The sequence below is a fragment of the Peromyscus leucopus genome, chromosome 9 (assembly GCF_004664715.2).
Source record: "Peromyscus leucopus breed LL Stock chromosome 9, UCI_PerLeu_2.1, whole genome shotgun sequence".
NCBI classification, from domain to species: Eukaryota; Metazoa; Chordata; class Mammalia; order Rodentia; family Cricetidae; genus Peromyscus; species Peromyscus leucopus.
In genome coordinates, this window is record NC_051070.1 from 73870208 (window position 1) to 73897555 (window position 27348).

Sequence of the window (27348 nt, forward strand, 5' to 3'; positions counted from 1 at the left end):
ACAGCTACTCTTGCTGAAGAGCCCTGGGATGAACTTGTCACTCTTTTAAAAAAATGTATTACATTTTCATTTATTTATTTTGTGTGTGCCTGTGTGCATGTGCCTAACTGGTGAATACCAGACAAAGCTACTACTTCAAATAAACAAACAAAAACAACAACAACAAAAATGAAGGTGGATGGTGTCCAAGAGTGACACCTGAGGTTGTCCCCTGGCTAGCCTACTCATGCCTGCATCCACATATGTGCATGCACACCCCCCACTTCACCTTTACCTACACACACGTAAATACACAAAAATTATAACTGAGTTGCATCAACGGGTTAGTTTTGTCTAGAGAACATGATTTAAAAAAAATCACTCGGTGACAATCAGTTGGCTTCATGAGACTTGAAATAAAGATACATGCTAGTACTGTTGGAACATCCTTTATGCCACTCAGAATCTGAGGTGAGCACATGAAGCCTCTTTGGCCCTCTGCTAAGGAAGCGGCTTGCTACATTTAACCAGCACTCTGCTCCACCGCTGCTGTGCTGCTCGGGAACTGCAGGGAAGCGTCCTATTCAGTGCTTTCCCCTCTAAGTCCTACTCTCTAGGTGTTCTCAAAGAAGTCTGAACTGTGTAGAACTGGGCACATGGCAGTGTTTCAGAGCAAAGACGACACTTGCTGGGAAGGGGAGCAGCCCCTCTCACCGGTAACCCAGGGCAGTGCCCTGGAAACAATGAGTTCCAGCCTAGCAAGGCTGTCCCCACAATCCTCACAGTCTCTTCATTGAAAGTGAAGTTAGAATCATAGGGAAAGCCAGTCCTTTGGCTTGTAAACCTGCAACTCGGCTTGGGATGCTGATGCCATTTAAATATGGTACTTGTTGGTTTATGAAGAGACTAAAAGATGTAGTAATCCTAGTGCAATTAGAGGTGAGATTAGACTTCCAGAAACTTACTGATCCCTTAATGTCTACCACACCTCTACCAGACTTTACTTTGTCTTTATAACGACCTTAATGTTGGGTTATTGGTATATCCATTTTACTGCCAAGGAAGGAGGGACTTGGGGTCCTTCATAACTTGTTTCATGTGTATAACTGCTAAGTAGAGCCCCTGAGCCTGGGCTATCCATGTTGTTTTCTCCGTGTTTTGTCATATATGGTTTCACTATGTAGCCCTGGCTATCCTGGAGCTTGCTATATATACCAGATGGCCCTGAATTCATAGAGATTCACTGGCCTCTACCTTCCAAGTGCTGGGGCGCGCGCGCAAGCGTGCGCGCGCACACACACACACACATTTTTAAATATTGAAAAAGTGTTCATTTGGGGTGTAGAGGATAACTTTCAGAGCCAGTTCTCTCTTTTTACCATGTAGGGCTCTGGGACCAAATTCAGGTTACCAGCCTTGATCTTCAAATGCTGAGCCATTACAGTTGTCTCTCTCCCTCCCTCCCTCCCTCCCTCCCTCCCTCTCTCTCTATCTCTCTCTCTCCCTCCCTCCCCCCCCTCTCTCCCTCCCTCCCTCTCTGTCTTCTGTCCCCTGCTCCCCACACACACACAGTCCACACACACATATAGTTTACTATGTAGCTCTGACTGGTCCTCTATGTCACACTGGCCTCCTACTCAGAGTTCCGCCCACCTGTGTCTCCAGAGTGCTGGGATTAAAGGTATTCAGCACCACTCCCAGCCTGTTCCCCCCATTCTCAACACCCCCTTTTTCTTCTCCCCAATCTAAGCAAACAATCCCGTTGCACTAGTAACAGTCACACCATGCAACTTACATAAGCATAAGTCTATTTAAAGGTATGTCACAATATTGGGAAGAATGCTTCCCTGATGAATGAGTCCCTTTTCTTTTTTTCCTATTAAGCAAAGAACAGTGAGAAAGCAACAATGGATTTCTTTTTAAGATAACAACTCCTTTAGAATTCAAAGGTGCTGCACATAGATGTGTAGACACCAGAGAGGCTGGTGTTTGACTCTGATCACTACCGCTACTGTCTCTGGGGTCTTTTGCACCTTTATTTTTGTGGTGCTGGGGACCTGAACCAGGGCCTGGCACATGCCATGTAAGCTTCTCTACCACCAAGTTGGCTGCCCCATCTCAGCACCTGAGCATCTTATATATACAAGAGGTATAGAGATGACTCATAGTATTCTAGGTTTCAGGCTTTTTTTTAAATTTAGGTTGGAGTTGTCGATTTTTATGGGACACATTCCCAAAGAACTGGGAATTTCACAAAGCCAAATATAAACCTAAAAGTGCTATTCGGACAAGAGGAGCTGAATTAGTGATGTTTCTTCTAGTGGCCCATCTGTGACAGTCACCTCCTATCCTCATTCAGCCAGGCTCCCAGGACGGGTGCTGCAGCCAGGAACCGATATTCAGGGTCTTGAGCCTAATTCTCTGTGGACATGGCAATGAAATAAACAGAGAATCATTCTCTCTTTAAAGCAGAGATAACTTTAAGGATGATTATACATAATGACACATGGTATCTGAATGCCCTTGGGGTCTTGTCTGAGGCATCATCTGCAATGAGCATTTGGAAAGCTGGCACTTCTTCAACTTTAGCACTAGGTGGTGCTAGTGCTATAGTCAACCGGGGCACGTGGCAGTCTGACCTACAGACTTCTATTAGAGGGAAAGTAGCTTCAAATTTGCCCAAGCATTGCAATTTCTTCCTCACTCCAAACTCAAACCTGTCACCTAACATAGCTTTTTCTAAAACTCGCTAGATTTATTATTGTTCATTTATGTACATGTGTACATGGGGGGGGGGTGTCACGGTGTGTGTGTGCGCGCATGTGGAGGTCAGAGGACAAATTTTGGGAGTTGCTTATCTCTTTCCACCATGTGGGATCTGGGGATCAAACTCAGGTCATCAGGATTAGCAGCAAGGAAATGTGCCTGCTGAGCAAGGTCACTGAGCTCTATACTTAGCTTTTAAAGTGGGTATGCAAATTCATAGGTTTCTTGAAAGGATTCCTTATAGCATTTTATACTTAAGTGTCCATATCCTTTGTTCTGATTGTCCTCCCGGCACACACACACACACACACACACACACACACACACACACACACACACACACACACACTGTAGTCCCTGCTCCCCTCTGGTTAGTTCTCTTCCACGAGATAGTTTTCCCTTGTGCTCTCATGTCAACATAGTCTGTTACTTCTCATTTCCCATATTTCTTTAAGAGCTCTGATCCTCTCCTCTTATGATCTCCTATTGAGTTTTATGGCCTCCACTCCATATCTACACACACACACACACACACACACACACACACACATATTCTCTCTCTCTCTCTCTCTCTCTCTCTCTCTCTCTCTCTCTAACACACACACACACACACACACACACAATTCTGAATTTAAGTTCTGTATATGAGAGACTACGTACAGTATTTGTCTGTCTGGCTTATTTCATTTAACATAATGATATCCAGTTTTACCCTTTTCCACCCAAATACAAATCCTGCGATCATACTTGTCAGTTACAGATTGACCACCTGTGACACATACTATTGTTTATTCAAAAAGAACAATATATATCTAATGGTGACAGTTCTTTTTAGGGAAAAATTGATTTGCAAATCATTCCATTTCACTCCATCCCATCCATCCACCCAATGGATGCTCATGAGGCAGTGACATTATGTTAGCCACTTGCTGGGTGTCTGGGTTTGCAAAATGACAATAGCAGGAGGGGTGTGGCTTTTTGAACATTTTGGAGAAGCAATTAAAGAGGTAGTGACCACCCCCCCCCAAGAAAGGATTCCACTATGTAGAGTTTGTTATAACCACAGGGGACACGGTAGGTGAAACAGAAGACCCCTGACTGAAGTGCAGAAGCAGGGTCAACACTCAGCTAAAAGGGAGTTTGAGGAGGTGCCTGTGTCTCATGTTAAGGCGTAACTGGTGAACTGGCATCTGGGTTCCTTCACTCTGTTTAAGACCCTCACAGGCTTGTAAATGGCCTGACTGGTCCCCTTGGCCATCTGCACTATTTGAATGGCATAAGGAATAGCCACTTCCTCCTGATGCTACTTCGATAACTTCAACTACCTAACATGAATTATGATTGCTGCCATCTATCTCTTGGGTGAATGCAAGCCGCTTACTCTTTGACTTTGGCACTGAAACACTTTGAGAAGTTCTCAGTATTTATAGCATGCGATTTGTGGAAGGGACATTCAATGTGGAAGCAGTCCGTCTTTCCCTAGGATTCTCATTCATTTAACAGTGAAGTGCTTGAGTTAATAACCAAGGGGAGCTGAAGTCAGCCAAAAACATAGCGGAAAGTAAATCTGGCCAGCAGGAAGGGACAGGCGTTGCATTCAGTCTTGAGCAGTGTAAGCAGATAATAACAAAATAAAGGTTGACATGAAGTTCCTCTGTTCCATATTTACCTGTATCTCCAGTGGCTTGTTAATTATGTTTTAAAATCCAAATTCAATTGATTAAGAGTTCCAAAGACTGTCATTTGAATAAGTAAAACTGAATCTGTTTGTCTCATTTTAAGGGGATTAAAAATCTGTGTTGTAAGGAAATATGTTCTAATGAATCAGTGGCAACACTTCTTGCCTTGAGTTAGGAGCTTGCAGAAGCAAGTGCCTTATTTTTATTGATGCTATTACTACTTTATTTTGTTTTCCCAAAAGTTAACTCAAGACTGCTGTCATCTTCTTTAAATGCATTCAAAACCTTCGTTTATTTATGATTTTATAAAAAGTATGGCTTCAAGTCTGGTATGATCTATCCAACCACTTTCTTTAGATAAGTAAAAGTTTACATATACCAGAATACAAAGTAAATATTCAGAACACTGAAAGGCTGAATCCACAATTTCTCTTAATTTATGTATGTCTCGGTGTCTATGTCATTCATGGTGTGTATAGCTGAAACTGGTCTTGAACTCAGCCCAGGCTGGCATCAGACTCTCAGTCCTGCAGATATGTTCCCTATGCCTGAGGTCCTATGTCTGTTGGGAAGTTGGAAGCATTTGATGATGCTATAACTCGAAAACAGAAGCCCAGTACTATAGTAGGGTGGGACAGCTTACTGATTTGGCTTTGCTGTTAGCATGGTGTGGTCCTGAGTAAACCCTTTAATCACTCCGAGCCTTTAGTGTTTTCATTTCAATAAAGGGGTTTTGCCTGATATGAGATCACTTACATGTATCCCATTCATCTTCTCTTTCGACTTTATGTTGCTGCCCCTGGTCTGACCCTTCCTCCTATGATCTAAGCCCTGCCAACTTTGTCTTCCTCAAACTGAAATGAGTGCACAGCCTAAGCCCCCACTTTTTTGTTCAGTCATTTCCACTTCCAGTCTGTCTTCCACATGGCTTCAGAGATACGTTTTTTTTTTTAATTAAGAGATTTCTATTCGTTTTATATATCAACCACTGATTCCCTGTCCTCCCTCCTCCCACCTGCCAGCCTTCCCTCCCAACCCACCCCCCATTCCCACCTCCTCAAAGGCAAGGTCTCCCCTGGGGAGTCAGCAGAGCCTGGTACATTCAGTTGAAGCAGGTCCAAGCCGCTCCTCCCTGCACCAAGGCAGAGCAAAGTGTCTCAGCATAGGCCCCAGGTTCTAAAAAGCCGGCTTGTGCACTAAGGACTCACTGCCTGGGGCCCCCTAAACAGTTCAAGCCAAACAACTGTCTCACTTATCCAGAGGTCCTAGTCAGTACCATAGGTGCTCGTCAGCTATTGGTTCACAGTTTATGTGTTTCCACTAGATATCGAGACCATGATTGGAAAAAGTACAGAGATATGTTTTTGAAACACAATCTCATCATCTGTTAAACAGCAACATCTCCACTGAACCCCACGTTAGGAGGTGCTGATATCAGGTTCTGACAACTCCCACAAGACACTACAGTCTATTTTATATGAAAACCTTGTGCTAGCTGCCCCAATTGCTTCTAGGACAATATAACTTTCCCTTGCACGGCTTCAGAGCTCTACACTTTGGGGTTTCAGATCCACCCTCCTGTTAGACCTGCCTTTTGCTGCCTCGTCTGCTGTCTGTGCGTTCTGTACCTGACACGCTGAATCCTCTCGACTGGAGCGTGCTGTGTTTTTCCATGCTTTATGGCTGTGCATAGCCAGGCCCCTCTGGCTGGAATTCTCTCTCCCAGTCCTCCTTCTTCTGTCTGTGGGATGCCCACTTGTTCTACAAGAGATGCAGAGGTCTAATTTTGGGGAACCCTTATGAGATAACTGTCCCCTAATTTATTGCCCACAGCTCTGTGCTCACTGCACTAAACTTGTTACTGTTTTCATTATAAAACTGTGAGCTTTATTTTAAAAATATTTGAATTTTTCTTTAAATTTATATTATATATATATATATGTGTGTGTGTGTGTGTGTGTGTGTGTGTCTGTGTTTGGCCTGGATGTATGTCTATGAACTACTTGTGCTGGTGTTGAATGGGGCATTCAGACCTGCCCCTTAGGGTCCTGGCCAATATGCAGGCAATACCTTGACCTGCTCAGGGTTCTGACAATTTCAAGTGCTCATTGCTACGTGGTCTCTCTGCGCATGTGTGACATTCTCTCATAAAAGGATAGGCCCTCCCGCTTTCTCTCTGTCTGTTCCCATGAGGTTGTGTTCAGATCTCCTCTCTCCCTCTTTTCCCATCTCTTTTTCTCTTCTTCTCTTCTTCCTCATTTCTCCTCAGCTCCCTTCTCTCCCTTCCCCCCAATAAAACTCTCCATGTAGTGTACAGTAGGTGACTCCCACCCACTGTGACTGCCAAGAGCCATTTTTAAGAAAACAATGGGGGTCCCTGGAACTGGAGTGACAGACCTTTGTGAGCTGCCATGTGGGTGCTGGGAATCAAACTTGGGGCCTCTGGAAGAGTAGCCAGTGCTCTTAATGGCTGGGCCATCTCTCCTGGCCAAAGACTGTGAGCTTCTTGAGGGCAGAAAACTCTTGCCTTTTTCATCTCTGTATTTTCTTTGTCCTGTCATAGTATCTGGCACATTGTAGTAAGTGGTTGCTGTGATTATAAACACAAACAGATGCATGTATGCTTCATACATGCATTGATGGACATAATCCTTACCATGTTTCACACCTAAGTAGAAATCTCAGCAACTATGGAAAAGAAGAAATAACATGCTTGTTTTTTGCTTTGATGTCTTTATATAAATACTGAACTAATAGCCAGGGGATCTTTGGACTAGATTCTTCTTATGATGGAAGGATCAACAACTTTATTTTGGCTACATATCTCTTAACTCAAAAATTAGCATACTTTCTCGGTTATTGAGAAACAAGGCTCGGTGGTTCTCTGAATCCACTTCTGGGTCCCTTCGTAACAAATCATTAGACACTTTTCCAAATGAAATAATTATCAGTCAGACCTCACAGAGACTTGCACAGTATCTTAGTTTCAGCTGAGTATGTCAGATATGATGCTGCCTAGTCATAACAGGCACCTTAATGTGCTGCATCCTGAGAAGCAAAGAACGTATTTCAAGACTACAACCTGCCTCGGGCAGAGACAGTTACTGTTGGTGGTGAGTTGCATGTCAAGTTGTATGTAAAGTTTGTAGTAGAGACATTAGTGCTGCCTTTAATGCAAGGGCATTAGCAACTGAGCTCTTCTGTTGGGAGGCTGACTAAGGAAATTCCACCCCATCATGGCCACGTGTGTAAAGCTGATACTTATAATCAATTTGCAGACAGCCATTTTCAGGGACGTGAAAATAAAAAGATTTTATTTTTTTTTAATTTTTGAGATTATTATTAATTACAATGTCTCTACCTTCCCTTTTTCCCCTCTAAACCCTCCATATACCCTTCCCTACTCTCCTTCAAGTTCATAGTCTTTGTTTCCCAGTAATTGTTATTGTGTGCATATATGCATATTTATATACATATATTCCTAAATATAAAATGTTCAGTCTGTTTAATGTTACTTGTATGTATGTTTTCAGTGCTTACCATTTAGCACTAAAGAACCAATGTGTGTGCTCCTCCTTGGAGAAGACCGCCTCTCCCATTCCCAACTTTCCTCAGTTGCCTGTATCGTTCCTTTTGTAGGATTGAGGCCCCATGTGCTTTTCTCTCTCCACTCTGGCATGTTCATTGGCATCATTCTTGTTCAGCTCTGATTTGAGCATTCACATCTCTAAGACTTTGTGAGTGAAGCTTCTGTTAATACTGGGAGACACAACCTCACAGAACAGAAAACTCCCTGATCCTCTGGCTCTCACTCTATGTTTGCCTCCTCTTCTGCAACCATTTAAAGTGTGGAATTCAGTGGCATTTAGTACACATGGTTTCCTGCCATCACCTGCATCTGATTCCGAGGTATTTTCATCACTCCAAGAAGAAACCCCACATTCATTAGGCAAGTGCTTTTACTTAACGTTCTCTTCATCTCTGCTTTGACAACTGTGAACAGTCTCTGCTAAGTAGATTTCCCTCTCCCTGACTCCATTTTCTCCTTACGGTAGCTGTTTAGAACAGAACTGGCTTTCTCAACTGGCATGCAGAGGCAGGGCCATACATGTAATCACATGTTTGTACGTGGGGAGCTGCCTTCACTAGGACAGAACACTTGTTTCACAGAGCTGTCCTCTGAGCATAACAGCTGCCATCATCAGGATTCAGCTGTGCCTGCTTGCAGGGGGTTGGTACCACTGGGCCCCTTGATTGTCATCATTCTCCAGAGAAGGAAGGAAGGGGAGGGTCATCGGACCCTCACCTAAATATCCAGCCACTCTTTCCAAGGACTTATATGAAATTCTGCCTTAATTGAAGTTGGTCTCAAGGTCTCAGAGAGGGAGTAGACTGAGGATGGAAGCTGGTGAAGACTAGGGCAGAGGGGCTCCATCTGTGCAGCCAAGGGGGGCTCTCATCCATGCTGGGTTTCCACCTCCAGGTATAGTTGCTTTATGATTACCCATGTCCCTGCCTCTCACACCTTGCCCATAGCTCTGTAACTAAGCCTAACAACTCATCAGTTCCCCAGGGTGAGCTTTGGTGGAGTTGACCTTTAGTTTGTCGTTAGAACTGTAGAAGATGTGGAGGAGTTGCTTATTCCTCCCTGGGAGAAAACTCCCTAACCACCACTGGTCAGCGCTGGGTAGCTGTAGAGTTGCCCAGACGTATCTAAATATCCATGACCATTTGGCATGAAGTAAACGGCCAGTGAGACCACTAACATAGCAACATGTTCAGGAGATGAAATAATGTGAAGAACAAGACACAGCTTACCAGGGTCCTCTGCTTCAGGAGCTCAGCTTGGAGGGATTGGTGGAGTCTCACCCCAGGGCTTCACTAGAGCAGACCTGCCTCCAGACTTACATAATTGTTGGCAGAATTTGAATTTGTGATGTAAGAAGGAGGGCTTCAGGCCCCGTTGGCTAGAGGCTGTCTTCAGTTCTTTACTACATGGGCTTCACTATAGGGTGGCTCACAACTCAAGTTGCTTCATCAAATCCTGTTTATGGGGTGTAATGCAATGATGTAGCCATGTACTGGAACATTACACTATCCCCCATAAACAGGTATGACAACTAAAGATGAAATGAAAGATACAAACGAGCACATCAGGTAAGGAAAGAGGTCACTTCTAGAGGATAGTGTGGGTCTACACTGCGAGGGAAGGCAGGCAGCTCAGGGGAGAGGATGCTTAAAGAAATTCACCATCGTATTTCACTTTTTTGAGGGAAAAATACTATGAGCTCTGGGGATGATAGCAAATGATGAGACCTGGTATGCAGAGCCTGTGCAGCCTGCATTGTGACTGGAGGTGTCTTCTGGAGGTTGGAGGGTCAAGGGTACACGGAGGCTGCATCGTGCAAGGAGGCAGTGTGTGCAGGTAGACCCAGTGCTGTTCGGTGGCACTGCTGGCTGGGAATCCTTCCTGCAGAGTCCAGGGACTTGCTCAGAAGAAATTCTGAAACCAGCAGGGGGCCGCACTCAGTGCAACAGCAAAAAGTACTCTGGCTAATAATAGGTATTTTGAGCATTTTTCCCTTGATATTAAATTCAAAATAGTGTTACCGTACTTGATCAACTAGGTTTTGTCTGTTTTTTTTTTCTGAATTAGTCTTAAAACTTACAAAAAAAAAAATCAATACCCTTCACAGCACACACAGTATCATAAAACATGGCAGGCACTGAAACATAGTTTGGTAAATTCTTGCAATTTTATGAATTCTCAAAAATGTATTCCCAAGACTGTTTTATATACTCTGGTGGCAATTTTAAGAAAGAAGCTTTCCAAAAAAGTTTTGTATAATGTCAATATAACTGGCATGAGTAACGGTCATAAACTTGCATATTGAAATAAAACACTCTCCTTTTATAGAAAGGGTTGTATTTATTTTAAGAGAATTCCTTGATAATGCTGTCTTCTTCTTCAAGCAAGCATTATTCTGTGTTCAGTCTCACAGTGGATACAGTGGCTGAGAATGTAAAGAACAGTATTGGTGACACCTATGCATCTTAGCACATTAGAGACACATTAATAGCTCACTACTGCCTGCTCATGCCCTGTGGGTGTTTACGTTTAGAGTCTGGCTGAATGTTCATGTTTAGGGTGCTATTCTAATCAGTGAGGACTGGGTAACTATTAAGCAAGCATTTCAGGAAAAGCGAATGAATATAGACACGTTAAGACAGTTTCTTTATATGATAGCCAATATTTGTTGAATTAATTAGGGCAAAAATTTAATACCAATATTTTAGGTGTTTGATCCCCTTACCACTCACATTCTAAGCATGAACAACTCTTGTTTTCCTTTGCCAGGCTGGATACTTGTGGGATGCTAGCTTCCGCTATTATGTCTGCTTGTGATCTAAGCAGCTATTTACACTGCTCAAGAAAATTACCCATCAACGGAAAAGCAGACCCATTGCATCTTGTAGGTTTCTGTTGGTCACTTTTAGTGCACACACAACTGCATGCCTCCGTCAGCCCGTGTGATGGATAGTTAAACTGTGCAGCTTGGCATGTGCATCGCCTTTACCTCCTCCTTGACTAGGGCAGACACGAGTCGGGGAAGTGGTGATGGATGGCAGTACCACAGTGTTCTTGGCCAAAGCTGCAAGGCCTTGTCCTTCTCCAACTCATTAAATCAAAACAGAATACTAAAAATTATATGCGTGGCCTGGCAAGCCTTTCTTGGGATGGAGATAATCAGATTTTCTGCTTATTTAGAAAGAAACCGTACCCTGCCTACTGATCCTTAATAAAATGTTATTTTAAGCAAGATGCAAATTGTCTCTCCCATCTTTGTTTTTAAAGCTCTGCCGTCCTAGGATCCACTGTTCCAGCGTTGGTTTCTGTTAGGCCTCTACCCCAGAAAGTACACTGTAATCCCAAATCGCAGGTCTTTTGATTGTTTGAACTTATTTGAAGTGGAGTCTTTGTAGATATTTTTTCAGTTAAGATGAATCATAGAAAAGGTCTTCATCTAGTGTGGTTCGTGCCGGTACCAGAGGAAGAACATTTGGACAGAGTAAAGAGGTCATGTGAAAACTGTGGCTGACTAGAGTTTTGTTGCCATAACTCAGTCTTCGTCTGAGTCTAGTCCAGAGCCTAGAAGATGCCGTGAGGATCCTTAACTGGAGGTATTGGATGGAGAGTGGTCCTGACAACAGCTTGAGTTTGGATTTGGGTTTTTACAGATTTGAAAGGATAAATTTCCATGGTTTCCAATCGCTCAGCTTGCAGTGCTTGTGTTGGCTGCCAGGGGGAGCAGTGCACCCACTTTGAGCCTCCCTCCCTCCCTCCCTCCCTCCCTCCTTCCCTCCCTCTCCACCTCTCTTCCTCTCCCTTTCTCCTAGGCAAGCTGCAAGTTGACTAGATAGTACAGCTCCACTAGAGCTGCTCTTGCTGAGGTAGGTCTTCAGGACCTCTAAGGAGGGGCTGTCGGTGCGGACTCCAGATCCTTACTGCTGAGTTCAAGGCCCCCCTAGCAGAACGAACACAGATAAATTATTTAAAAATTCTGTGCCTTAGTTTGTGTTCATTAATACCATGTTTCCATCTTTAGGGACTGCTGTAAGTATCAGAACATAGCGAGACCAAGACACTCATTGTAGTACCTTGTGCATGGCTTACATCAGCACATGTGCATTATACTATTTATTGCCACACGTTGTCCCTTCATAGTTCCTTTTCCTTGGCTGCAGTCCTGGACTATGATGGCCACCTTGTTCCCTATATTCTGTTGCAGTCTGGTTATCCCCCTTGCCTCTGGCTGTTCTTTTACTAATGATCTCCTCAAATGCTTTGTATCTGGTGGGAGGAGCCCAAGTATAGAATCGTAATAGTTCTTAGCTTTATTAAGTAATTTTGAATAAATTAACCTCTACGAGCCTCAGATTGTTTAAAAAAATATATCTGATAAAATAAGGACAACCTGACTGTGAGAGGAATAAATACGATAAATTAAGCAAAGGGCCCTCCTGAACTTGGATTGGAATCATGGTCTCGGGTCATGGTCTGTACCCAGGCAAAGGCTGCCATTTAGTTTGTGCAGTTGGTATCTTTCAGAATGGCACAGAGAGTCAGTTACATGAAGTGCATTATGATGCAGAAACCCAGTCTTCCACATCAGCTTTTGGGGTTGAGGCTAGTTCCTAAGGAACTGAAAAAAGCCTTACCAGATTAAGTTTCAGTCATGGTTGATGTTTCCATCTCCCCAGCCTCTGTAGAGGTGACCAGCCTCATTGCTTTAGCTTCGGTCACAGCTCTCAGGCACAGCAAGGGACATAAGAAGGGACAGCAAGGTAGCTAGACATAGGAATGATAACAGGCAACTATACCACACTTGGTTTCAGAACTGATTGATTCTGAGATGAGGGTTTAGCTCAGTGGGAGAGTGTTTGCCTAGGATGTTCTAAGTCTGGAGTTTGATTCCCAGCACCACCACATAAACAGCAGCAATTTAAAAAAAAGGAAAAATGATTTGTTTTAAAGCAGCCACTCAGGTAGACTGAGCAGTGGGAAATCCAGAAGTTACATACAAGGCTTCATGCAGAGACACTTGTCACGAGAAGGAGGTGGGGCTAGAGCTGTAGGATTTGGAATCTAGTGGGTGGGGTACCAGGTCCACAAACTAAAGGAAGGTTTTGCATGAACCAGGTAGAATTTCAGGACATAGCCATTGAACTGAGCCACAGAAAATGTCTCTAGCCTAGACTAGTCGATGGAGGAGAATCCTTTGGATTGAACCAGTATAAGTGTTAGGTGTAAGATTTGCAAATGGCAAGTAAGCATGCTCCAGTCCAGCAATGTCAGAAAGACCATCATGGGTTGGGAACATAACATGAAATCTGAGATGGGTCTTCTGAATGTTACCAAATGGAGCCAGGGAGGGGGAGCTTGGGTGGTGAATGTGGTCCAGGTGGCCTCTGTCAATAGTAAACTAGGTGCCAAGATTGGTCAAGGATGCACCAACAGTCTCAGATGGAGAGACCCTTGAGAAGGGAATAAAGCTCATGGATACCTAGCTCATTGTTGCTCACAAATATTACAGACACATGGCCAGTCAGGGGACCTGGGAGTTCTGACAACATCTTCCCTAGACACAGTCGCTGAGCATACTCCAAGGAAACCCCCATGCCACTGTGGAGACTCCAGAGATCTCCTTCTCCAGGCCTTGCTTGTTTGTGAGGGAGTTTATAAACACCTTCTCAGCCATAGGTGTTTATAAACAGTATTCTGACTCAGAAGTTCACCTTGCAATTTTCTGGGGTTATATCCCTTCGCAAAGATTCGGGGGACGTAGCTCCACAGGGACAGTCCACAAGATCACAGTCACGGGTACCTAGTTATTCTTTATCAGAGATGAATGAATTTAAGATTCCAGTGATCAAACCAGTTTCTGAAGCTCACCAGTTATTAAGGAGAAACAAAGACATTCTTTAATTAAAGTGTAGCTAGAATTTTCCTGCCTTGCCCACAGTCAGGACAAATCTTTGTCACCTGCCTGTCCCACAGCTGCTCAGACCCAACCAAGTAAACACAGAGACTTACATTGCTTACAAACTGTATGGCCGTGGCAGGCTTCTTGCTAACTGTTCTTAAATTAATCCAGTTCTATAAATCTATACCCTGCCACGTGACTCGTGGCTTACCGGCATCTTTTCATGCTGCTTGTCAGGGTGGCAGCTGGCAGTGACTCCTTCTGCCTTCCTGTTCTTTTATTTCTCCTCTCTGTTAGTCCCGCCTATACTTCCTGCCTAGCCACAGCCAATCAGGTTTTATTCATTGACCAATCAGAGCAACTTGACATACAGACCATCCCCCAGCACAGCCAAGTGCAGACCATCTCAGACACCTCCACTCAGGCCCGTGGACCTAATCATCCTCTATGAGGACCTGCTGAGTAAAGCCATGAGGAACCCAAGAACGGGCTCCCACAGGGCATACAGAACACCCCACAGCATTAAAGAAATAAGAAGTCTTTATATCCCTACCAGTTTTAGTCAGTTTCTCTGTTACCATCAGGACCAGGTTGTGTTCCACAAGTTTTATGGCCTTAGGATAAAGACATAACGTAGTGTAAGGGGTATTCGGAGGCAAGAACAAGCTATTCCCCATTTGTGACAGCGTTACGAGGCACCAGCAGCAAAGCTGAGGCACTGGTGCAGCTTTTACTGCCCTGTTTATTCTGAGGATGAGTTAGTGCCTTTTTCATGGAGGCAGACAAATGAAAAACTGAGTGCACTGCAGCTCAGTTAAAGTGGTTAGAAAGATTAAATCATGATCATGTTAGTAAGATTCAAAAATACATCCAATATTGATTAAAATAGGCCGAGCTCCAACCCACTCGGTGTGAAAATGGTGAGATTATCTCACCCTTTCCCAGGGTGTAGGTGGCTTTATGTTTTAGTGTCTCTGACTCTCACTTGGTTTTCTGTAGGCTCACAGCACAGCCTGAAACTTAAACATCCTTCCAAAAGATCCTGTGACTTGCTTTCCAATGGCTTTAAAGCTGGAGTTGCAGTTATGGGGGCCTTGGCCAGACAAACCAGGGAGATAAGGGCTTTATATGCTATGCATATCACAGGATGCCACCTTTGGAAAAATAAGCCAGAGTATAAGAGCTTTTCCCAGGCACTCATAATTTCCAGTCTGGTCAAAGTCTATAGGCTCTAGCTGATCATTAATTCTCCATGAATGCCTTGTACAACAGAGAGTGGTTGCTTCAGAGGGCTTTCAATGGCATACTTTTGCTGAGTGATGGAGTGAGAGTTGGTATTTATAGGGTACTTTGGGATGATTTGTGTTAAGCTTTAGTTGAGCTATTCTATAGAAGACACATATTTACTCTCTCTATTCCCTAGACCATGGGGCTGGTCTAGGGAATGTAAATGTAAATGTACATTGGCATCTATGTAATGTAAAAGGCTGGTGACTCCAAAACCAGAGCTCACTCTGTGAGGAGATTTGGCATCCTCACCAGGGTTCCTTTCTACAAGCGTTATCTCTGCCTTGGCTTGGACAATGTATTTGTCAAAATGGCCCAGCACCCAGCACTCAGCAGGTCCGTTGAGAGCATGACCTCCTGGATTTATATGTACCCTGGGATGCACAGAACATCAGAATAGTCCTTTACATATTTTATGTAGACTTCTGTGCCTGAGCTGCTCAGCCTTGGCTTAGGCTAGCATGGTTCTCCTCTGATTATCACATCACTTTGCCCTTCTCTTTGTGTCTATAAGATGGATTCTGTGCTCAAAACTGTGCACTTCTTGCCCTTTGTTCAGGACATCACTCGGTGTTTAAAGAGGTCTCCTGTCTCTCAGAATGCCTTTCATGTGTTCTTAGTGGCTGTTCTAAGACTTTCAGTTCTTTTTCCTTCCTGTGATCTATGGATGGAGCTCTTGTTTGCCTGCTGCTTTAATAGCAAGCCATGAAAACAATGGTGGAAAGGAATGGACATTCCCAAATTTTCATTCTGAAAGAACCAGATTGGAGCAGAATCTCGGGTGATTCACCTATGCCACACTGGGGCTCCATACATTTGAGTTTGGGGTGTGCTGTAATAGTTTTAGCGGGCATCTTCGACCGTTGGAGCTAAAATGTCCCTTGCAAGACACGAAAACAGTGGTGGAAAGGAATGGTCATTCCCTAACGCTGTGCCCACTGTGGTTGCTCTCAGAGGAAAAGTGGTTAGGTAAGTGCAGTGAGCAAGTGACAGCTGACTCTTTGGATGCGTGCTGCAGGCTATTAGAACTGTCTGGTGGATGTGTGGTGTATGCATCTGACCTGTCGCATCCCTCTTTGCTTTATTTCTTTGAGACAGAATCTTTCACTAGGTCTGGACCTGGGTGGGTGGGCAGCAAACCCTGGCGATCCTTCTGTTTCTGCCCCTTTTGCCTACCAGGCTGGAGTTACAGGAGTGCACTGCCTCCTGTCCTCATCTTTGCAAAACACATGGTTTGTTTTGGTTTTTGTTTTGTTTTGTGTTTTGTTTTTTGTTTTTTGTTTTTTACCTACTGAGCCATCTCTCCAGCCCATGATTGTCAATTGTCATTGACTCCAGAGACCACTTAGGCTCTGATAAGCCTAGCGCCCTCTCAAGTGTGATAACCTGTGTGACTTACAGTCTTTTATCTCATGGGCCAGTAGTATTCTAGTCACAACATCTAGGCTAACAAATCTTCATTCATATGATCCCTCAATATATCCTCCCCTCTCTCTGTCTCTCTGTCTCTGTCTCTGTCTCTGTCTCTCTCTCTCTCTCTCAGTGTGCCTGCACCAGAGTCATCAAATCTAGGCACAATTCCACCCAAAATTGATTAATTATGTGAATTCTGGATTAATTCATCCTTCCAAGCCTCACTTTTCTCATCAGTAAATGTAAGATAACAAACTAGAGCTGGGAGGATTAAGTAATCCAACCTATGTGGATATTGCTTAACAAATTGTTTGCAACCAGTGTGCCCAGGGAAATATTTGGTTATATTTCCACTCATGTAGGAAGCACTGAGGTTGGTCAAAGAGGTAATGCAGAGTGATACTTCTTATTAAAGTTGAACAGCAGCAGCCTTCTTATCCTAGCAAGCAATTAATATTTAACACTGCTTGGCTTGCACTGTACTGAATCGATACTGTATTGATTTGGGACCCCAAGGTAGGGCCCAGATAATTAGAAGGTTCTGATTCTCTGATCATTTGGGATCCAGGTTTCTTCTTGTGCTTTGTTCTGCTGTTTCCTAGGGCACTGTTGGCACCTGGGTATAGTCCATGAAAAATGTAGAGTGTGAAAGAGACATCTCTGTTGTATTTTAAGAGTGGTGGGAAAGAGTCACACCATACAGCAGGGTCCATGTGGAAGGTTTATTGAGGGGAGGGGAGAGAAGGAGCAGAGAAGGGGGCAGAGACTGGTCCGTAGGGACAAGAGCAAAGGAAGAGAAAGAGAAAGAGACAGGAGGTGTACAGGGCCCGCCTTTTATAAGGAAACGTAGCAAATGTGCACAGGGGGTGCTCTTGGTGGCTGCAGCTGAGGTCGGGACCCTAAGGGCAGGCCAGTACAGATGCCTGAATGCTGACGGTGCCCACCTCCATCATGGATGGGCCTTGCGATTACAGTTCATTGACAATAACTCAGTCACACGTAAGTGCAAATGACAAGCAGGCTGGCACAGCTGGGCACTGTATGACAACTCATTGATCTGTTGCTGTTGGGCAAAGCCAGATTACACAGCATGCCATCTTGTCCTTGAAATCCAGCCTAAAGAACCCTGCATGGATGAGGAGGGTCTGTGGAACAGTAGGAGTGACTCGGGAGTCCAGATTCTGACTCTACTTCAACCAGAGATTTGAATTATGATATCATCCAAAGTACAGAACCCTGTACATCTCAGCTTGGTTTGTGTGGAAGATGTGGGATGATGGATGCTCTCCTGATTCTGAGAGTTCTCCCTGTCCAATCATCTCAGGTTGTCTTCATCAATACTTCTTCCCAGTACTTCTCCTGGAACATACCTAAAAGGGCTTTATTTACTGTGATTTCACTTCATCAAACAATGAGCCTTGCGAAGAAACAAGCCTAACAGTCTATCTACAGAAAGCAAATGGCCAAATGGTGTTTATGGATTGACAAATGCAAATCAATTGGAATTCACTGGACCAAGCTGGTTCAAAGTACTGCAAAATGTCTTTCTTTGGGGATAGAGCAGAGCCGAGAGAATAACACCTAAGGTCTTTTCTTTTCTCACATTTTACAATCCCATGATTCAGCAGCTCTTTGCTTGGGAGAAATCCCATCTTAGTTGCCTTCTGCACGTTTTTCTATCACCGAGTTAAATTTGGGGTAAAAGTTTCCATCTCCTCCAGTGACTGCTGCAAGGTCAACTTAATATGCATTCAAGTCGAAGAGAAACTGTCCTCACCCCTATGAACAGAGCTGTATTATAAAATCCTCTAGCCTTTCAAGCAAGGGTCTGAGCACTTAACAGGGTATTAAAATGCAGGGCCATGCAATTTGCTGAGCATTGGAATCTTATTTTGTACATTAAATCCCTAAAACAAATCCCTCAGAGACTCACTTGAAAAACACGCTGTTAAGCACTTATTCTATAAAATTCTGAGCCCCTGTTTTAAAGTCAGTTCCCATCAAGATTTTTACTGGTGGGTAGTGACTGAGCACCAGAAAATGTGTACCCATGCCTCTCCAAGCCCTGTCCTCCAGGCATTTGACTAAAATGCATATTGCGATTTCTTAAATTATATTGAGCTCCTTGGTGCTACTGACATGCAGGCCAAGCTCTGTGTGCGGATATTATGTAGCATGGATGCATGCAGTCAGGAAGCCATATCAGTATAACCGTGCAAGTAGCTAGCTTTTCGCTGCATCTTTCAGTATGGTTTCAAAGCCAGGCTGGGGAGCTGGGAAACAACCCTGGGTCTTCTGCAAGAGCAGCAAACGTTAACTGCTGAGCCATCCCTCCAGCCTCCCCGAACTAAATTTTAAGGAGATAAACAAAACAAAATCAAGGACTTGGCAATTCCATTGAGAGGCAGGACCACATCAGCAGTTAACTTCTCTTTCACTGATTGTACAGCTTAACTGTCTCTTATGCCCTGGCTTATTATGTTTAAGATCATTATAGGTCTGTACATCTGTACCTATCTATGGCTCTTCCTTGATCATTGCTTCCCTGGGAGAACACACACTCTCTCTCTTTTTTTTTTAACTACTGATTATGACCAAACTGATGAGAAAAGAGAAAGGAATCTGAGAGTTTGAGTAAAGATAAAGCCAAGGGTTTAGGGAATATGATCCCCCTGGGAATCACTATAAGACTGAGCTGACCAAGAACAATGAAACCATAAGTTCTATTGCAGCCACCAAAAACCCCAAAAAGGAATCTCTTCATCTGTCCTCCATTCCTAGGACTTGGTACATGCAGGGCTACATAGTGTGGTACTACAGCATTTGCCTGGTTTGCTGAAAGACCAGTGCACAGATCAAACCCACCTGGAAAGTGCTCCACTTGAAGCCAGCAGTGAGGTGACTGGGACAGGTCCATGACATGGTGACAGGTCCATGAAGCAGACCTGAGAACTGAAGAGAAGTTACTGGGAGATTCAGGTTTGACATCACTGCTGTGATTCTCTCTCTGTGAGAACCTACATGGAGAAAAAGCCATCCACAAAGATACTTCTGGATAGATCTTTCAAGTCATAAGCCACAGGAGCATCAAATGGAGTCACAGGGAATGAAATAGCATTCGAGGTCCACATCCAGTGGTTGAGACTCAGTACAAGAAGTGTGCGCTTCGTTTCTGGGCTGCAGGGAAATGCCTGTAACCTTAAAAGGGATGGTTTATGAGGCAAGTACAGAACCACTAAGTTACTAGGTTATTGCTTTGAAATCCTGGGAATGAAGTGAGGTCTTTGCCTGAGTTTTGGGCAGTTATAAAAGTCTCCCTTAACTAATTCTTTCATTAATTTTTCACTTTTGTCATTCCTGGGCATGTAACTACTTGTGATTTATCAATGGCAGGGCTACCCCTTGAAGGTATGGACTCTCTTCTTCCCTCTGTCCATTTCCCAGCAAGTGCCTGACCACTGAAAAAGCTTCATGGATTGTTAAATTGATTCACATCACCACAGATAGCTTTATTGGCCGATGGGGTTCAAACACCTGATTCTTCTAGGTCTACCTCCATACTTTACTTGGTAATCTAGAATATTCACCCTTTTGTATAATATGATGACATAGATAAGGCAGGTTTTTTTTTTGTAAAATAATGTGAAATTCAATATCTATGTCCATAGTCCAGAATCCAGTATTTCTTACAGCAATGGGGATTGTCTATTCTCTATGGCAATTTTTCTTTGATTTTGGTTGTTACTCTTTTTGTTTTTTATTTTTAATCTCTCACCACTGATGGTTTCTCCTCCTTGGATCAATAAGTCTGGTGGGTTTATATTCTTACTTATAAAATCAAAGGTTTAATTAAGGAATAAAGCCTTTTCAAGCTGCCTTCCAATGACGTCTGTCTCCTGGCTTGATATTGCCATTGCTTTCATGATCTTTCCTGCTTTCCCTTCTCTGTCTTACACGTCGTGTGCCACACAAGCTCCGCCTCTTGCGTGATCCTATCAGACTTTCTGTATGCACGCTCTTCTTTCTTTCTGTTCACCTCATTTCCAGCATTTTCCTTGTACTGTTTTTTTTTTTTTTTTGAGTTGTTATTCCCCTCAAAAAATCGCTCTGCTATTAGAAAGTGTGTCAGGTTCTCCCCAGAAGCAGACAGGCATAAAGCGCTGACTTTCAAGGTGAACCGTGAGGCATGTGAAGGACAGAAAAAAGCCATATTGGTCAGTATATTAGGGATGTCCAACATCACCACAAAAAAACTTGGTTTCCTTTTAGACATACTCCTCCTGGTAACTTTGTCCCAATAACCTCTTTGGAAAAGCATGTCACTCATCAAAGAACAGGGCCACTTAATGTTACCTCATCTGTGACTGAGTCCACCTCTCCTTGGTGCAGCTTTATGTTTCCAGAAAGGAAGAAGTATAAGTTAGCAAAGTTCACATAGATGTCCGGCAGGTGACAACATCCAAGATTTGATGGTCTCAGAGAAAGAAGGCTTGAGTTATTTTTGTGATAAGACTCCACACCTCTTGGGAGGGGTCCTGTGGGGTAGCATATAGCAGATCCCTTCTGCAGCGTTACGTGGCAACTAAATTGGTAACTTGACGGGGTTTCTCTTCATCACTCTCAGAGCTGCAGCAGTTTTCCTCTTCTGCACAGGGACTGCTTCTCGAGTCTTCCTGACTCTGCTTCATTCCTGCCATCTCCCCCACCCCTGCTCTCCTTGCTTCTCTCTCTTTCCTTTTGTTTTATTTTGAGACAAGGTCCCACACAGTGGCCCAGCCAACCTTGAACTTGCTCCATAGCCCAGGCTAGCCTTGGGTTCCTGGTGTTCCTCAGGATTATAAATGTGTACCACCATGAACAGCCTTTGGTTTCTGTTCTCCTGACATCCCTACACATCCTTCCACATCACCTAGTTCTCAGCGTGGTTGCCTAAGTGGGTGATTTACCTGGCTTTTGACTTGGAGACTCGACTCTCTAAAGTCTTTTCCCCCAATTTACCCAAGGTCCAAATTACTGCACCTTGTGCCCCCTTCATTCTTTGGCCTCAAAGTCCAGCTTAGGAGCTGAGCTAAGTTAGATTGTGCATTAGTCTTAGAAGGTAAATAGCTCATGTGGGATGTCTTTGTAGTTGCTGGTAAAGAGCACAGGCTATGAGTCAGCCCCTCTCTGGGCTTACATCCCAGCTTTTACAAGGTAAGGTGTGTGATCTTGGGCAAATTGGTTTACTACTCTTGTCCCAATGCTCCTATTATCAGATGAATATAATGCCTTGGTCCACCTTATGTTACATAAAGAATATGTTACATAAAATCCATCAAGGTAAAGGCTTTAGGTCAGTGTGTTTGCTACAAAGCGCCATGTGTAGCACCAGGTGTTAACTATTATTAATATATTAAAACCCATGTTTTGAGTCTGCTGGAAAGAAAATTGATACATTGAATTCATGCTCATCTAAGGGAACACACACCACGAGAAATTTCAATCTTGTGCTCACATTTAGATGAACATGTAAACCCATCAGAATCAGCAATTTTTAAAGTTGTTATTTGACTGACTCTGTAGTAGCTGAGCAAGGTTTTTATGGGAAAGCCCAACTTCTCACTGTGCTCATGATACAGTGAAGGCTGGGCCTTGGTGTTTAGAGAGAATGATGGAGGGGAGAGAAGTTCCCTTCATCCTTGTGGTCTGATCTTCCCATGGTGTAGAGACCAGCTCCAAGTAGTTGGTGAGGCTGCCTCAGTGGCTGGGGCCAAAGTAAATTTAAACTTTATCTGAATTCTACTTAATCCACAAAGTTGGATTTTATTTTTGGCTTATTTTGATTGTCATATAGATGAACTGCCAGGATTAGTGGGCTTTTATATAGACTTCTACATTTATTGAAATAACATTATGATAAAAGTAATTTGTTAGCACTGGAAGGCCATCAGACTTTTATCTGAAAGAATATGTTTATATATTTCTCAAATTTAAGAAAGAATAGACTAAATATGAGCTCATAAACTGTGCTAGGCAGATTGTGAGAAACAGCTCCTTTGGGTGTTTGTTAAAGCTACATGGGTTGTAGCACGGAGATGCTGAATGAGGCTTGTGTATTTGTATTTTTGCCAAGTTCATCAGGGTAATGCTGTCAAGATTGTTCTCTGCATTTTTTCTGTTCTTCACCTTCACAAATGAGATAATGGTACTTGTCCATTTCCCACTGTCCAAGGGAGTGATGAGAATTAACGAGGCAATTTCCATAAGTGATCTTGGAGGAAAAGCACAATTTCAATGTAATTGTCAAGGGCAGAATTGAAGTAGAATAACTCAGCGTATGGACTGCTCCCTAGGCAGGAGAGGTAACTCAGGCACTGGAGTGAAGCAGCAAGGGGGAATCTATGGCTGTAACCAGGCTGTCCTGGAACTTTCTGTGTACCTGAAGATGACTGATCCCTCTGATCTTCCTGCCTCTACCTCCTAAGTGCTGGGATTACAGATGTGTGGCACTGTGCTTGGCTCCCCATGTTATTTTTTTGAGTTGTACAATTTAATCCATTCTACCATGTTTCTTTTTCACTTAAGGAAATGTAGACTAAGTTACAATGTGGAACGAGTTATTGCCTAAAAACTGACTTGAAATGCAGAGGGCATAACCAGTTAGAAACCATGGTGAGTACCAGGGTGATCCACAACTACTGTAGCTCACAGTGTACAATACAGGTCCTGTGGGTCCTTATGTTACCTTTCCTTGCTACCATGCCTGGAATGACCAGCCTTAAGAGGGTGGAAAAGAGAAAAGCTTCCCACTGTGCACATCCTTTGCTCAGCTTCCCTCCCATCATTTGTCTCCGTCCCCATCCTCTCCATCACCTCTGCAATGCTGTCGTACCTCACCATGCAATATACTCATTTCCCCAGCATGCCTTAGAAGTCTGGGTGTGTTTACCGAACCATGATCCACTGAGAGAGAGCGGCTCTTGGGAATGAGTGGGATAGCAGATAACTTTTGTATTCTGTTACATCGGTTTTGTTTTGGTAAAGAAGCAACCTCTTCTTTTGGTCCCAGACTCTTAGTGAGCCATAGTTATCTGTTCTAGGAGGCTACTTCATGGGTCTCTCTTTAGATGACAAAGAGTCAATGGGAAAGATTTTTATTTTAAAAATTCTTTACAAAGCCAAGTGTGGTGTTCCATGCCTGAAGTTCAAGCTACTTGAGAGACTGAGGGGAGAAGGTTTACCTGAGCAAAGTTATTTATTATTTATTTATTTATTTATTTATTTATTTATTTATTTATTTTTAGTCAGTGTCAAACTTTGGTAAACTGTTGCAAATGCAACTTGTCCACGTATCTTCAGAAAAACAGATCTAAATAAACTCCCACACATTAGTCTTTCCCTTTTTTGTTCATTTCAGTTAAAAGACAATTGGGTCTTACCAGTGTGTCTGAGGAAACTGAAATGTGTTTCCTCATGGCAAAGATTGTTGTGAGGTAACACTTGGTAAAGACAGGAGACATGGCAAGGTTGGGAGAGCGCCCCCCACTGCAGTGGAGGTCCCACCTCTGTGACAATGTCGGTTGCAACCCAGGTCACAGGCTGGGCAGCATCTTTCCCACTCAGATAAAGCTGGTACTGCACTACAGAAGAGGATTTCAGATGAGCCAGAACAAAGCAGAGTCGGTGAGTTTATAAAGTATTTAGATAATCACATAGGAAAAAGACAGACACTGCACTAAGACATGGGTGGTGGGAAGGGAGGCGGGGCTACATGTCTTTACAGTGGCTATACATATGATGCTGTGGATTGGTAAGTTATGTTCCTCAAAGAGGATGATTTGGTAGGTTTAAAGAAAGTGAAATTGTAAATTTTAATTCAAGTTTAAAAATGAAGTAAGTTAACAGGAACCAGTAAATGAAATGATAAGGTGATTTATAATGCACCACACTGTTTTGATTTAGGGGTGAGACCCATGCTTTTGGTCGGGTGTTTCCAGGATCTTGGCAGGTTATTGTAGAATCAGATAAAGGGACACACAGATTGTAAAATAACAAGACTATTTGTACAAAGCACAGTGACAGTACAGAACAGAAAGAAGTGCACTGTCATGGAGGCCACAGGAGTGAGGGGGCTGCAGAGCCCTAGGTAATGGCCTGGGGCTTCCTTTTATGTGTTCTAAAGGAAGGAGAAATTGGACATATTTTGTTGTTGTTAAGGACATAGATGGTTGTCTATTTTGATGGACAGTTTTAAAGTTGTATACCCTTTTATCTATTGTGCATATCCCTTCCCACGATGCATTTGGTTTTACATATATGCATACCCAATTATGCATTGGCATAAGATGGTTAATAGGCAATTCCCCCATTAGAAGTTCATTTGTAAAGGACAGTTTCCTTATTTTATATGAACCCAAAACCAGTTCAGACTGGAGCAGCCCCCTTAGCCTTTTACCCAAACATAACTGGATTGTGATTAAATAGAAATTTGGTCATCTCTAGGGAGAGGAGAAACTTACTATGCTGCTCAGGGAGGGATGTACATGCAGTTTGATGCAGGTGGGTATTCTCAGTTGCTAGCAGGTTTCTAGGTATGTTCTTCAGAGAGGGATCTAGTTCATGCAGGTAAAGGTCTCCGTCTGTCAAGTGTATTATTAGAAGAGAGGGGTGCACAAAGCCCAAACCAAGTGGAGTCCCAAGGCTAAACTATCCTATATGCTTTTCACTCTCAAGGGGAGAACTAACATGGTAAACATCAAGGTTACAAACAGTCCGGCCCTGTTATCACAATTCACTTGTTTTAACCTTTGTCTTCAATGTCTAAGAAAACCACTAAGTATCTCTGTAGGCAGTTTGGCTTGACAATTTGTGTTGGAGTTTCTTGACTGTCAGAAAGAAAGTCAAACAACTTACCAGGGGAAAGGGACTCCCTTCCCTTTTCATGATGCCCACCCATCCACTTAAGTCTATCTAACCTGCCTTAAAGGAAAGGCCAAAAGGAAAAGGACTGAGGAGTATGGGACTACGGTAAAGAATCAATTAAGGATTTCCCAGCGAGCCATGCTACTCATTTGGGATCAGCAGATCATTATGATGGTGGTCCATCCCATGGTAAACTCTGACCTCTAAGAGAGGTTGAGGCAAGGGGAAATGCTTAAAGACAAAAACGATGAAGGTTCCATCAGGTACTTTTGAAACAGTGCTCTGTGGCCATGGTGATTAATAACAACAGTGGCCTTGATCCAAAGTTAAATAAGCAGTTTCTGGGCTGATCGCCTTGTAGAAATACTTTCTGCATGAGGCTGAGGCTGCCTCCAAGGAAGCCTGTGGCTCTGGCAAAGCCACTTGCATAGTTCCTGTCAGGCAATCTTTATTGGCAGAACTTTTTCTTGATGACTCCATTTTGATTCTGACAACGTTCATCTCTCTTTCCCAGTGGAAAAGGACTCAGATGGTATTTCAGTTCAGAGACTGTTTGGACAAGGTTCACTGTGAGTTCTTCAGCCCTCATTGCTTATGAGAAGGCTCTTCTGTCCACAGGAATGGGCTTGAGCTGGAACCTGCCATTCCTCATTGCAGGGGGAGCATCTGTGCTGCATAGATGTGATGGCCCCAGGAGCTGGGTGGGGGAAACGGTAAGGGTCCACGTGGAGACAGAAGGTAGAGTGGGTGTGAAGGTTTGGAAGTGTGGCAGACTTTGCTCACAGAACTGAAATTATATAGGATCTTGTGAGATAAGCGTATACCTTTCCTTAAGGGCAACACACTCTAAAGGGATTTTAAGCAGAAAGTAATTGTATCAAATTGCCTTGGGAAACGATGGCTTGGAAGGAAATGAGGCTGCGTCCGAGGGACAAGGTGAAGGCTCATTGTAGCCAGTTAGGAAACAAGTGTGGCAGAAACCAATGCCGGGGAAGACTGTTGAGGGTGCATTTGTCCAATGTCTGTTGGGCATCATTTTCTTTCTGTGAATAACTAGGTCCTGCATTTCAGGGTATTGGTTTACCGTGATTTGCATGAAAAATTGAGGGGCAGTCAACTGTAGTATTATACTTCTTTTGTTCCAGCACTTGGAAGGCAGAGTCGGATCTCTATGAGTTTGAGGCTGGAATGGTCTATATAGTGAGATCTAGGCCAGCCAGAGCTACATAGAAAGACTCTGTCTCAATAATAATAATAAATAATAATCTTTCTGAGAGTTGGATGTTCCCAGGGGTGGAAGTTCTTGCTGAAGTCTGCTCTAAAACCTCTGGGTGAAATACAAAACCTCACACAAATCTTGGAACGCTTTCCCTGTAACACTGTCCCACAGGGAAAATGGTTGCTATTTGCTTAGCTTCTTAATGCACATTTGTAATTTGCCATGGTGTTAATGGCCTTTAGACTTCTACATTATGAAGGAAATAAACTTATTATTAATAATGCAGATAGTTACATTGCCAATTAAATGAAAAGTTTTTAGCTGTTCCCTCTGCAAAGGATTCAGGATTTGTTTGCTACTAGATGAAAACAGATCTATTTTGGTAGATGGGTGACTTTGGGACCATTCACAGCTGGACAACTCTTAAGTGCATGTGGAAATGAATCTCAGGGACAATCAGATTTTATTTCTAGTGGATAACTGATTCTCAGAGATTTGGGGTTTAATTATGGCTGCTTTGAGGAAGAGAGAGAGAGAGAGAGAGAGAGAGAGAGAGAGAGAGAGAGAGAGAGAGAGAGAGAATTCAGTTTCTTTTAAACCTAACTGCAGTGTCCATTTC

The 27348-nt window shown here is 43.4% G+C and overlaps 1 protein-coding gene across 1 annotated transcript in view; it reads left to right on the forward strand.

Annotated features, from left to right (window-relative positions):
* LOC114696018 (armadillo-like helical domain-containing protein 4) overlaps positions 1-27348 on the forward strand; it is a 99424-nt gene that overhangs the window by 48701 nt on the left and 23375 nt on the right. The window lies entirely within an intron of this gene.